The following is a 12,928-nucleotide window of genomic DNA, read 5'->3' as shown; positions in this document are numbered from 1 at the left end:
AGACTAGCTCATTGATCAAAGATGGTTAAGGTTTCCTAACCATAGACATGAGTTGTCATTTGATAACGGGATCACATCATTAGGAGAATGATGTGATAGACAGACCCAACCGCAAGCTTAGCATAAGATCGCTTAGTTATTTGCTACAACTTTCTTCATGTCAAGTATCAGTTCCTCAGACCATGAGATCATGCCACTCCCGGACATCGGAGGCATACATTGTATGCTATCAAAGGTCACTTCATAACTAGGTGACCATAAAGGTTCTTTACAGGTATCTATGAAGGTGTTTGTTGGGTTGCGTGGATCGAGACTAGGATTTGTCACTCCGTGTGATGGAGAGATTGTTGGGAACGTAGCATGCAATTTATAAAAAAATCCTATGCTCACGCAAGATCTATCTAGGAGATGCATAGCAATGAGAGGCGAAGAGTGTGTCCACATACCCTCGTAGACCAAAAGCGGAAGCGTTTTGACAACAAGGTTGATGTAGTCGAACTTCTCGTTCTGACCGATCAAGCACCGAACGTACGGCACCTCCGAGTTCTGCACACGTTCAGCTCAATGACGTCCCTCGAACTCTTGATCTAGCAGAGTGTCAAGGAAGTAGATGAGTTCTGTCAGCACGACGGCATGGTGATGCGGATGGTGGTGATCCGCGCAGGGCTTCGCCTAAGCACTACGAAGATATGACCGGAGGTGTAATCTGTGGAGGGAGGCGCCGCACACGGCTAACAGATGTTGTTCTGTCTTCTAGGCGCCTCCCCCTCATATATATAGGTGGGAGGGAGAGGGAGAAGCCAAGGGGGCGCCCCAAGTAGGAGGAATCCTACTTGGGGGCCTCCTCCAATTCACGCCCCCCCCCCCCGTCCTTATTAACCGGAGGGGAAAGGAAAGAGAGAGGGGGAGGGAAGGAAGGGGGAGGCCAAATCCTCCCCATTCCTTCTCCCTTCCCTTCTTTCCTTCTCCTCCTATTTTGGCCTATATGGGGGTGCACCAGCCCCTTGTGGGATGATCTATCCCTCTCTTGGCCCATAAGGCCCATATCTTTGCCGGGGGTGCCCGGAACCCCTTCCGGTGACCCGACATGTACCCGATACCCTCCGGAACACTTCCGGTGTCCGAATACTATTGTCCTATATATCAATCTTTACCTCTTGACCATTTTGACACTCCTCGTCATGCCTGTGATCTCATCCAGGACTCCTAACAACATCCGGTCACCAGATCACATAACTCATATAATACAAAATCGTCATCGAACGTTAAGCGTGCGGACCCTACGGGTTCAAGAACTATGTAGACATGACCGAGACACCTCTCTGGTCAATAACCCATAGCGAAACCTGGATGCTCATATTGGCTCCTACATATTCTACGAAGATCTTTTTCGGTCGAGCCGTTATGACAACATACGTTATTCCCTTTGTCATCAGTATGTTACTTGCCCGAGATTCGATCGTCGGTATCTTCATACCTAGTTCAATCTCGTTACTGGCAAGTCTCTTTACTCATTCCATAATACATCATCCCACAACTAACTCATTAGTCACATTGCTTGCAAGGCTTCTTTATGATGTGTATTACCGAGAGGGCCCAGAGATACCTCTCCGATACTCGGAGTGACAAATCGCAATCTCGATCTATGCCAACCCAACAAACACCTTCGGAGATACCTGTAGAGCATCTTTATGTTGGGGAACGTAGCATGCAATTTCAAAAAAAATCCTACGATCACGCAAGATCTATCTAGGAGATGCATAGCAACGATAGGGGGAGAGTGTGTCCACGTACCCTCGTAGACTGAAAGCGGAAGCGTTTGGTTAACGCGGTTGATGTAGTCAAACTCTTCACGATCCAACCGATCTAGTACCGAATGTACGACACCTCCGAGTTCAGCACACGTCCAGCTCGATGAGATCCTCGAACTCTTGATCTAGCAGAGGGTCGAGGGAGAGTTTCGTCAGCATGACGGCGTGGTGACGGTGATGGTGATGTGATCCGCGCAGGGCTTCGCCTAAGCACTACGACGCTATGACCGGAGGAGTAAACTATGGAGGGGGGCACCGCACACGGCTAAGAGAAAACCTGTTGTGCTTTGGGGTACCCCCCGGCCCCCGTATATAAAGGAGGGGAGGAGGAGGCCAGCCACCAAGGGGCGCGCCAAGGGGGGAGTCATACTAGGACTCCACTCCTAGTAGGATTCGCCCCCCCCCCCTCTTTTTCTTTCTCATGGAGGGAGAAAAGGGGGGAGGAGAAGGAAGAGGAGAAGGAAAGGGGGCGCGCCTCCTCCCCGAGTCCAATTCGGACTCCCCTTGGGAGGGGGGCGAGGCCACCCCTCGTGGGCTGCCTCACCTTTCCCCTATGGCCCATGTAGGCCCAACAATTCCTTGGGGGGTTCCGGTAACCCCTCGGTACTCCGAAATTTACCCGAACCATTCCGAAACCATTCCGGTGTCCGAATATCATCGTCCAATATATCAATCTTTACCTCTCAACCATTTCGAGACTCCTCGTCATTTCCATGATCTCATCTGGGACTCCGAACAAACTTTGGTCACCAAAACACATAACTCATAATACAAATCGTCATCGAACGTTAAGCGTGCGGACCCTACGGGTTTGAGAACTATGTAGACATGACCGAGACACATCTCCGATCAATAACCAATAGCGGAACCTGGATGCTCATATTGGTTCCTACATATTCTATGAAGATCTTTATCAGTCAAACCGCAATAACAATATACGTTATTCCCTTTGTCATCGGTATGTTACTTGCCCGAGATTCGATCATCGGTATCATCATAACTAGTTCAATCTCGTTACCGGCAACTCTCTTTACTTGTTCCGTAATGCATCATCCCGCAACTAACTCATTAGTCACATTGCTTTCAAGGCTTATAGTGATGTGCATTACCGAGAGGGCCCAGAGATACCTCTCCGATACTCGGAGTGACAAATCCTAATCTTGATCTATGCCAACCCAGCAAACACCTTTGGAGACACCTGTAGAGCATCTTTATAATCACCCAGTTACATTGTGGCATTTGATAGCACACAAGGTGTTCCTCCGGTATTCGGGAGTTGCATAATCTCATAGTCAGAGGAATATGTATAAGTCATGAAGAAAGCAATAGCAATAAAACTTAACGATCATTATGCTAAGCTAACGGATGGGTCTTGTCCATCACATCATTCTTCTAATGATGTTATCACGTTCATCAAATGACAACACATGTCTATGGTCAGGAAACTTAACCATCTTTGAATAACGAGCTAGTCTAGTAGAGGCATACTAGGGACACTTTGTTTTGTCTATGTATTCACATATGTATCAATTTTCCGGTTAATATAATTCTAGCATGAATAATAAACATTTATCATGATATAAGGAAATATAAATAACAACTTTTTATTGCCTCTAGGGCATATTTCTTTCACTTTATAATCACCCAGTTACATTGTGACGTTTGATAGCACACAAGGTATTCCTCCGGTATCCGAGTGTTGCATAATCTCATAGTCAAAGGAATATGTATTTGACATGAAGAAAGCAATAGCAATAAAACTGAGCGATCAATATGCTAAGCTAATGGATGGGTCTTGTCCATTTCATCATTCTCCTAATGATGTGATCCCTTTGATCAACTGACAACACATGTCTATGGTTAGGAAACTTAACACTCTTTGATTAACGAGCTAGTCTAGTAGAGGCTCACTATGGACACGGTGTTGTGTCTATGTATTCACACATGTATCAAGTTTCCGGTTAATAAAATTCTAGCATGAATAATAAATATTTATCATGATATAAGGAAATATTAAATAACAACTTTATTATTGCCTCTAGGAATACAGTAGGTTTAACACCAATATAAATAAAGAATGAGTTCATTACAGTACCTTGAAGTGGTGTTTTGTTTTCTTTCGCTAACGGAGCTCACGAGATTTTCTGTTAAGTTTTGTGTTGTGAAGTTTTCAAGTTTTGGGTAAAGATTTGATGGAGTATGGAACAAGGAGTGGCAAGAGCCTAAGCTTGGGGATGCCCATGGCACCCCAAGATAATCTAAGGACACCAAAAAGCCAAAGCTTGGGGATGCCCTGGAAGGCATCCCCTCTTTCGTTCTCATCCATCGGTAAATTTACTTGGAGCTATATTTTTATTCACCACATGATATGTGTTTTGCTTGGAGTGTCTTGTATGATTTGAGTCTTTATTTGTTAGTTTGCCATAATCATCCTTGCTGTACACACCTTTTGAGAGAGACACACTTGATTTGGAATTTGTTAGAATACTCTATGTGCTTCACTTATATCCTTTGAGCTATATAGTTTTTGCTCTAGTGATTCACTTATATCTTTTAGAGCACGGCGGTGGTTATGTTTTATAGAAACTATTGTTCTCTCATGCTTCACTTATATTATTTTGAGAGTCCTACAAAACAGCGTGGTAATTTGCTTTAATTATGATAGGCATTCAAGATTAGTAAAAAATTCTTATGACTGTGTTGAATACTATGAGAAGTTTGATACTTGATAATTGTTTTGAGATATGAAGATGGTAATATTAGAGTCATGCTAGTTGAGTAGTTTTGAATTTGAGAAATACTTGTGTTAAAGTTTGTGATTCCCGTAGCATGCACGTATGGTGAACCATTATGTGATGAAGTCGGAGCATGATTTATTTATTGATTGTCTTCCTTATGAGTGGCGGTCGGGGACGAGCGATGGTCTTTTCCTACCAATCTATCCCCCTAGGAGCATGCGCGTAATACTTTGCTTTGATAACTTGTAGATTTTTGCAACAAGTATATGAGTTCTTTATGACTAATGTTGAGTCCATGGATTATATGCACTCTCATCCTTCCACCATTGCTAGCCTCTCTAATACCGCGCACTTTTCGCCGGTATCATAAACCCACCATATACCTTCCTCAAAACAGCCACCATACCTACCTATCATGGCATTTCCATAGCCATTCCGAGATATATTGCCATGCAACTTACCACCGTTCCGTTTGCTATGACACACTTCATCATTGTCATATTGCTTTGCATGATCATGTAGTTGACATCGTATTTGTGGCAAAGCCACCGTTCATAATTCTTTCATACATGTCACTCTTGATTCATTGCATATCCCGGTACTCCGCCGGAGGCATTCACATAGAGTCATATTATTGTTCTAAGTATTGAGTTGTAAATCTTGAGTTGTAAGTAAATAAAAGTGTGATGATCATCATTATTAGAGCATTGTCCCAAGTGAGGAAAGGATGATGGAGACTATGATTCCCCCATAAGTCGGGATGAGACTCCGGACTAAATAAAAAAGGAGAGAAAGGCCATAAAAAAAGAGAAAAGGCCAATGAAAAAATGAGAGAAAAAGAGAGAAGGGACAATGCTACTATCCTTTTACCACACTTGTGCTTCAAAGTAGCACCATGATCTTCATGATAGAGAGTCTCTTATGTTGTCACTTTCATATACTAGTGGGAAATTTTCATTATAGAACTTGGCTTGTATATTCCAATGATGGGCTTCCTCAAAATGCCCTAGGTTTTCCTGAGCAAGCGAGTTGGATGCACACCCACTTAGTTTCTTTTGTTCAACTTTCATGTACTTATAGCTCTAGTGCATCCGTTGCATGGCAATCCCTACTCACTCACATTGATATCTATTGATGGGCATCTCCATAGCCCGTTGATACGCCTAGTTGATGTGAGACTATTTTCTCCCTTTTTGTCTTCTCCACAACCACCATTCTATTCCACATATAGTGCTATGTCCATGGCTCACGCTCATGTATTGCGTGAAGATTGAAAAAGTTTGAGAACACCAAAAGTATGAAACAATTGCTTGGCTTGTCATCGGGGTTGTGCATGATTAAATACTTTGTGTGAAGAAGATAGAGCATAGCCAGACTATATGATTTTGTAGGGATAACTTTCTTTGGCCATGTTATTTTGAGAAGACATAATTGCTTAGTTAGTATGCTTGAAGTATTATTATTTTTATGTCAATATTAAACTTTTGTCTTGAATCTTTCGGATCTGAAAATTCATACCACAATTAAGAGAATTACATTGAAAACTATGCCAAGTAGCATTCCACATCAAAAATTCTGTTTTTATCATTTACCTACTCGAGGACGAGCAGGAATTAAGCTTGGGGATGCTTCATACGTCTCCAACGTATCTATAATTTTTTATTGTTCCATGCTATATTATATTCTGTTTTGGATGTTTAATGGGATTTATTATACACTTCTATATTATTTTTGGGACTAACCTATTAACCGGAGGCCTAGCCCAAATTGCTATTTTTTTTGCCTATTTCAGTGTTTCGTAGAAAAAGAATATCAAACGGAGTCCAAACGGAATGAAACCTTCGGGAACGTGATTTTTGGAACAAACGTGATCCAGAGGACTTGGAGTCTACGTCAAGAAATCAACCGGGAGAGCACGAGGCAAGGGGCGCGCCTACCTCCCCCCCAGGCGCGCCCACCACCCTCATGGGGCCCACGTTGCTCCACCGACGTACTTCTTCCTCCTATATATACCTACGTACCCCAAAACCATCAGAGGCATCCACGAAAACCTAATTCCACCGCCGCAACCTTCTGTACCCGTGAGATCCCATCTTGGGGCCTTTTCCGGCGTCCTGCCGGAGGGGGCATTGATCACGGAGGGCTTCTACATCAACACCATAGCCTCTTCGATGATGTGTGAGTAGTTTACCTCAGACCTTCGGGTCCATAGTTATTAGCTAGATGGATTCTTCTCTCTCTTTGGATCTCAATACAAAGTTCTCCACGATTCTCGTGGAGATCTATTCGATGCAATCTTCTTTTGCGGTGTGTTTGTCGGGACCGATGAATTGTGGGTTTATGATCAAGATTATCTATGAACAATATATGAATCTTCTCGGAATTCTTTTATGTATGATTGGTTATCTTTGCAAGTCTCTTCGATAATCAGTTTGGTTTGGCCTACTAGATTGATCTTTCTTGCAATGGGAGAAGTGCTTAGCTTTGGGTTCAATCTTGCGGTGTCCTTTCCCAGTGACAGCAGGGGCAGCAAGGCACGTATTGTATTGTTGCCATCGAGGCTAACAAGATGGGGTTTATATCATATTGCATGAGTTTATCCCTCTACATCATGTCATCTTGCTTAAAGCGTTACTCCATTCTTATGAACTTAATACTCTAGATGCATGCTGGATAGCGGTCGATGTGTGGAGTAATAGTAGTAGATGCAGGCAGGAGTCGGTCTACTTGTCACGGACGTGATGCCTATATACATGATCATACCTAGATATTCTCATAACTATGCTCAATTCTATCAATTGCTCGACAATAATTTGTTCACCCACCGTAATACTTATGCTCTTGAGAGAAGCCACTAGTGAAACCTATGGCCCCCGGGTCTATTCTCCATCATATTAATCTTCCAACACTTAGCTATTTCCATTACCTTCTATTTTACTTTGCATCTTTATTTCTCTTTATCATAAAAATACCAAAAATAAATCTTATCATATCTATCAGATCTCACTCTCGTAAGTGACCGTGAAGGGATTGACAACCCCTTTATCACGTTGGTTGCGAGGTTCTTATTTGTTTGTGTAGGTGCGAGGGACTTTAGCATGGTCTCCTACTGGATTGATACCTTGGTTCTCAAAACTGAGGGAAATACTTATGCTACTTTACTGCATCACCCTTTCCTCTTCAAGGGGAAAACCAACGCAGTGCTCAAGAGGTAGCAGTGGGCCCCCTGGAGCTCCACCGACCTCAACTCCAACTCTATATATTCATGTTCGGGGAGAGAAAAATCAGAGAGAAGGATTCATCGTGTTTTACGATGCGGAGCCGCCGCCAAGCCCTAAACTCTCTCAGGAGGGCTGATCTGGAGTCCGTTCGGGGCTCCGGAGAGGGGAATCCGTCGCCATCGTCATCATCAACCATCCTCCATCACCAATTTCATGATGCTCACCGCCGTGCGTGAGTAGTTCCTTCGTAGGCTTGCTGGACGGTGATGGGTTGGATGAGATTTATCATGTAATCGAGTTAGTTTTGTTAGGGTTTGATCCCTAGTATCCACTATGTTCTGAGATTGATGTTGCTATGACTTTGCTATGCTTAATGCTTGTCACTAGGGCCCGAGTGCCATTATTTCAGATCTAAACCTATTATGTTTCCATGAATATATGTGAGTTCTTGATCCTATGATCCGGCAACCCCGAAGTGACAATAATCGGGTCCACTCCCGGTGATGACCGTAGTTTGAGGAGTTCATGTATTCACTATGTGTTAATGCTTTGGTCCGGTACTCTATTAAAAGGAGGCCTTAATATCTCTTAGTTTCCATTAGGACCCCGCTGCCACGGGAGGGTAGGACAAAAGATGTCATGCAAGTTCTTTCCCATAAGCACGTATGACTATATTCGGAATACATGCCTACATTACATTGATGAATTGGAGCTAGTTCTGTGTCACCCTATGTTATAACTGTTACATGATGAACCGCATCCGGCATATTCTCCATCACCGATCCAATGCCTACGATCTTTTCACATATTGTTCTTCGCTTATTTACTTTTCCGTTGCTACTATTACAATCACTATAAAACCCAAAAATATTACTTTTGTTATCGTTACCGCTACTATCATACTACTTTGCTACTAAATACTTTGCTGCAGATATTAAGTTACCCAGGTGTGGTTGAATTGACAACTCAACTGCTAATACTTGAGAATATTCTTTGGCTCCCCTTGTGTCGAATCAATAAATTTGGGTTGAAAACTCTTCCCTCGAAAACTGTTGTGATCCCCTATACTTGTGGGTTATCAAGACTATTTTCTGGCGCCGTTGCCGGGGAGCGTAGCTCTATTCTTTGAGTCACTTGGGATTTATATCTGCTGGTCACTATGAGGAACTTGAAAGACGACAAAACCAAAATTTATCCCTCAACTACAAGGGGAGGTAAGGAACTGCCATCTAGCTCTGCACTTGATTCACCTTCTGTTTTGAGTAAGCTTGCGACACCTAAACCTGCTTCTGCTATTAATTCTCATATGTCGCATGTTATTGATGATGCCACTTCTGCTATGCATGATACTTATGATGAAACTACTTCTATGCTTGAGACTACTGTGCCACTTGGTGAATTTCTTGATGAACAACTTGCTAGGGCTAGAGAGAATGAAATTATTGAAACTGATAATATTGATGAAAGTGATGATGAAGATTCTCCCCCTAGATATGAATTGCCTGTTGTTCCTGAGGGTTAGGTTATGGATGAAGAAACTTCTAGAGACTTTCTTGCTTGCAATGATAGGAGTGATCTTAAGAAATTGTTAGCTCAGCTAAAACAAAAATCTCTGAATGCTAGAATGAAATATGATCCTGCTTATGCTACTTCACCTATCTTTGTTACTAATAAGGATTATGAATTCTCTGTCGACCCTGATATAATTACTTTGGTTGAATCTGATCCTTTCTATGGCTATGAATCTGAAACTGTTGTGGCACATCTTACTAAATTAAATGATATAGCCACCCTGTTCACTAATCATGAGAAAACTCGCTACTATTATATCCTTAAAATATTTCCGTTCTCATTAAAGGGTAATGCTAAGACTTGGTTTAATTCTCTTGATCCTGGTTGTGTGTGTTGTCCCTAGGATAGGATTTATTACTTCTCTGCTAAATATTTCCCCGCTCATAAGAAACAAGCTGCTTTAAGGGAAATATATAATTTTGTGCAAATTGAAGAGGAGAGTCTCCCACAAGCTTGGGGGAGGCTTCTCCAATTACTTAATGCTTTGCCTGATCATCCTCTCAAGAAAAATGAAATACTTGATATCTTTTATAATGGACTAACCGATGCTTCCAGAGACCACCTGGATAGTTGTGCTGGTTGTGTTTTCAGGGAAATTAATGTTGATCAAGCTGAAATTCTATTGAATAATATGTTGACAAATGAAAATAATTGGATTCTCAGGTGTGTCACCAACAGGTTCACCAGGTTAATGATGCGGAAACACAATCTGGTAATGAACATGAACCTAGTGATAATGTTAATGATGATGTTCATGTTGATGCTCAACCTAGCAATGACAATGATGTAGAGATTGAACCTGCTGTTGATCTTGATAACCCACAATCAAAGAATCAACATTATGATAAGAGAGACTTTGTTGCTAGGAAGCACGGTAAGGAAAGAGAGCCATGGGTTCAGAAGCCCATGCCTTTTCCTCCTAAACCATCCAAGAAAAAGGATGATGAGGATTTTGAGCGCTTTGCTGAAATGATTAGACCTATCTTCTTGCGTATGCGATTAACTGATATGCTCAAAATGAATCCTTATGCTAAGTATATGAAAGATATTGTTACTAATAAGAGAAAGATACCGGAAGCTAAAATTTCCACATTGCTTGCTAATTATACTTTTAAAGGTGGAATACCAAAGAAACTTCGAGACCCAGGAGTACCCACTATACCATGCTCCATTAAAAGAAATTACGTTAGAACTGCTTTATGTGATCTTGGAGCCGGTGTGAGTGTTATGCCTCCCTCTTTATATCGTAGACTTGATTTGAATAAGTTGACACCTACTGAAATATCTTTGCAAATGGCTGATAAATCAACTGCTATACCTGTCGGTATTTGTGAGGATGTGCCTGTTGTGGTTGCAAACGTTACTATTTGAACGGACTTTGTTATTCTTGATATTCCCGAGGACGATAGTATGTCTATTATTCTTGGAAGACCCTTTTTGAATACTGCAGGGGCTGTTATTGATTGCAACAAAGGCAATGTCACTTTTCATGTTAATGGTAATGAGCATACGGTACACTTTCCGAGGAAACAACCTCAAGTTCATAGTATAAACTCTATTGGAAAAATTCCATCGATTACCATTGGAGGTTTTGAATTTCCTCTACCTACTGTCAAGAAGAAATATGATATTCTTATTATTGGGGATGTGCATATCCCTTTTGAGGTAACCTAGTGTTATTCGAAATTTCTTCGGTTCCATGTTATTCGAAATGAGTTTGTTAACAAGACCTGATCAACCTTGTTAGTGGATTCCTTTTGATGAGCATGAGATAGATGAAGTTAGAAAGCACAACCTTATGTACCCTCCTTTTACTTTCTGTTATTTAAATTAAATAAAGCAAAAATAGTATTATTTTTTTGTCAGTTTTCTGAATTATCCGTGCAATAAAAAATACCCCAAAAATAAAAGTTCTCCAAATGCTCCGAAATTGAAATATGATTTTTTTTGGAATATTTGAGAATATCTGGCACCAAGAACACAGCAGGGGGAGCAAGCACCTGGCCACGAGGGTCCAGGGCACGCCCACCCCTACAGGGCGCGCCCCCTGCCTCGTGGGCCCATGGTGGCTCCCCTCCATTTATTCCAGCACCCACACACTCCTTCTTCCTCCCAAAAAAATCACCAACCAGCTCAAGCACGAGTTCTAGCTCATTTTGCTGCGATTTTCGATCTCCTTGCTCAAAGCTCCACTCACAAAACTGCTTAGGGGGATTGTTCTTTGGTATGTGACTCCTCCAATGGTCCAATTAGTTTTTGTTCTAGTGATTTATTTATTGCAAATTTTTGCTGCTTAGGTGACCCTGTTCTTGAGCTTGCATGTCAAATTTATATGGTCCCAAGTAGTTCTAATGCATGATATAGTCTCTAGGCACTTGTGGGAGTAGTTGCTACCAATTTTGTTGAGTTGGTGCACTTTTATTTTGAGTTACTAAAATTTTCAGAAATTTTTCAGAGGAAGAAATATGTTTAGGAAAATGTACCAAGGTGGTCCTTCAAGGAAGCAGGGACCCAGGCTCGCAATACGCGATGCGGAGGATGAACCACCAAGGGAAGCTCAAGTGCGGGCTTGTGAATGGCCTTCAGAGGACTTCATGGATCAAGCAGGAATTAAGGAAGAATTTAACGCATATGTGCGTAACGCTGATCTTGTGAGCTTCAAGGCAGATAAGTGCCGTCAGTACCACTATCTCACTGATTCCTTTGTGAGAAGGTTTGAATTTTCATCTTCACGCAATTCTCAAACTGTCTTGTTTGATCTTTATGAAAATTCTTATACTATGGACTTAGAGGATTTTAATACTGCTTGCAAACTTCCACAATGGGGTAGCACTAGTGAGCCTCGCAAATATGAGTTTAGAGACTTTCTTGCTAGTATAACTGTGGGGGAGTCTAGAGATATAACACAAGCTACCATAGGGAGCATTCATTTTCCTGCTATACATTATTTTGCTCTCTTCATAGGTAGGTGCATAAATGGTAAGGATGAAGCATGTCACATGTGTGTCCCTCATCTTAGTGTTCTCAGGAGTGTTGTATTAGGAGATAAACATTATAACTTGGGAGCCATTGTTGCATGTAGGTTGAATAATAATAGAATTAATAGAGGTTTCTTTGGTGGAATTTATGCAACCCGTCTAGCTAATTTTCTTGGTATACCTATTCGTGATTATGATATGGAATTGCCTCCTTCTTATTTAGATTTTAATGCCATGGTTCATCATCAGTTTGTTGAGAAGAATGAACCGCCTCTCCAGTACCGACTAATCTTTGACAGGCGTCACGCTGTCAATATTGTTCTCCCTGCTCCTACTCTCTTTGACTTTCAGGCAAAGGGGAGATATGCCATAACCAGGGAGGAGGCAAATGAGTACAAGAGGAGGACAAGGGCAGCTCGCCTCCAAGCTACAGCCCTCGATGCAATAGCCGCTGCATCTCAGTATGACCCAAACTATAACTTTGGATATCCGCCAGGCCAGCCGTGGCCATAGACCAACTTAGGCCAAAAGCCTAAGATTGGGGGAGTACGTATTTCTCACCGACATTACATTCATATTCACAAACTCATGCTAGTTGTCGGTGCTCA

This window comes from Aegilops tauschii, chromosome 4 (assembly GCF_002575655.3).
Source record: "Aegilops tauschii subsp. strangulata cultivar AL8/78 chromosome 4, Aet v6.0, whole genome shotgun sequence".
Taxonomy (NCBI): domain Eukaryota; kingdom Viridiplantae; phylum Streptophyta; class Magnoliopsida; order Poales; family Poaceae; genus Aegilops; species Aegilops tauschii.
This window is presented reverse-complemented; position numbering follows the sequence as displayed.